The sequence below is a fragment of the Notamacropus eugenii genome, chromosome 5, assembly GCF_028372415.1.
Source record: "Notamacropus eugenii isolate mMacEug1 chromosome 5, mMacEug1.pri_v2, whole genome shotgun sequence".
NCBI classification, from domain to species: Eukaryota; Metazoa; Chordata; class Mammalia; order Diprotodontia; family Macropodidae; genus Notamacropus; species Notamacropus eugenii.
Window position 1 is genome coordinate 354,859,868 of NC_092876.1, and position 2,254 is coordinate 354,862,121.

A 2,254-nucleotide genomic window follows, 5' to 3' on the forward strand; every position below is an offset into this window, starting at 1 on the left:
CTACGCTAAGAAGAGTTGTAGAGACAAGAAAAGCAGAGTCATAGATCTAACTAGAAAACTGAAACCAAATGGTACAAATCTAGCTTCCCATTATTAATAGAGAGATTAGGATAATAAGAACTGCTTTGCAGAAGGTGCTATACAGAGACAGATTAAGTTTTCGTATGGGGAGAAGGCTGAATACATTTGCTTTTGTTTGAATTCTGGGTGCTTTTTCAAGATCAAGCATCCACTAGTGAATCTACTGAACTCTCTGTACTCTGAGTTGTAAAAAAGAAAAGTCGAGGAGGAGGCACAATCTTAAATGAGATGAAAAAACCGTGAGGAGGGAGATAGTCTTTAGATTTATTTAATCTTTTTTTTTTTAATTTTGTGGTGATTCATTTATATGCCTCTATCTCTATAATGAATCCTCCCTTGTGTGTGGGTTCTGATTTTCCCCATGTAGGCTATGTATATCCACTTTGATCTGTCTAGATACAGCTCTCAGGAAGGCAAGAATAGAGATCTCTAGCATCTTGTCCCCCTACTCCCTTCTCCAAAGGAGACTTTAATTCTTTTTTTATTTAGTTTTTTTAAAATTTATTTTATTTATTTATTACATTTTGAGTTCTGAGTTGTCTACCTCTCTCTCAAACTCATATTAGAGAAAACCAACATTCAATATATATATATACATATATATGTGTATATATATATATATGAAATCATATAATACATACATATATCAGTTCCTTCTCTGGAGGTAGAGAGCATTTTTCTTCATAAGACTTTCATGATTGACTTGAATATTCATATAACTCAGAATAGCTTAGACATTCACAGTTTCACTTGACACTCACTAGCTATGTGACCTTGGACAAGTCACTTAGCCCTAATTGCCTCATTCTGGGTCATCTCCAGTCATCTTGATGAATATTTGGTCACTGGATCCACATGGCTCAGGACGAGAAAGTGAGGCTGGGTGACCCTGCACAGCCCTCCCTCACTCAAAACGAAGTCAAGTGCAAGTCATATCATCATTTCTCTGATGGCACAGTCTTTTTCAGCAACAAAGGATGAACACACACACTCACACACACACTCATCAAACTGTACTGCTGTTACTGTACATAATATTCTCTTGGTTCTGCTCATTTCACTTTGCCTTATTTCATGCAGGTCTTTCTACGTTTTTCTAAAATCAACCTGCTCATCATTTCTTACAACATAGTAGTGTTTCAGCACAATCATATGCCACAACTTATTCAGCCATTCCCCAATTGATGGGCATCTTTCAATTTCTAGTTCTTTGCCAACACAGAAAGCTGCTATAAATACTTTAGAACATAGATGTTCTTTTCCTTTTATTCTGACCACCTTGGGAAGCAGACCCCTTAGTGATACTGCTGCATCAAAAGGTATACACAGTTTTAAAATTCTTTGGGCATAATTCCAGATTGCTCTCCAAAATGTATGTATCAGTTTACAGTTCCATCAACAGTGTTAGTAACCCATAGTATCCCCTATGGCATTTGTCATATTCCCTTTCTATCATTTTAGCCAATTTGGTAGGTGTGAGATCATACCTCAAAGTTATTTTAATTTGCATTTCTCTAATCATTAATGATTTAGAGTATTTTTTCATATGACTATATATATATAGCTTTGATTTTTTTCTTCCCAAAATTGCATATTCATATTCCTTGACCATTTACCAATTGGAAAATGATTTATATTCTTACAAATCTGACCCATTTCTCTATATATTTGAGACACGAGGCCTTTATCTGAGAAACTCTAATAATTTTTCCCTGAGAATTCTTGCCAGACATAGAAGCAGGAGATTGGAGCCAGAACCTGATCAACCTGCTTTTCTCAGAGAAAAGGGGTACCAGATTACAGATATACTTCTCTTTCCTTAAATATTATTAGCCTAGGGGGTATAATTTTCAATTTCAAGCTATATTCCTCATCTCTGTTCCTTAATGGAAATGTAATTCCCCAAACATTATTTTCAAGGTTTGACCTCCTTTTCTACTAATGGCTAGTTCCATAATGAACTCACATATCAAACAGCAAAGAAGCCCATTTTTCCAAGTCAATAGCAAAACAGAAATCAGAGAAAGTATACATAGGAGGCCAGACAACACATAGAACAACAAATAAGCTTTACCACTGGGACCACTCCAACATTGACTATTTCCATTGATCATTTTTATCTTCTTTGCCATTTTTCATGATCTGAGATGAAACCTGAGATGTTTTAATGGAC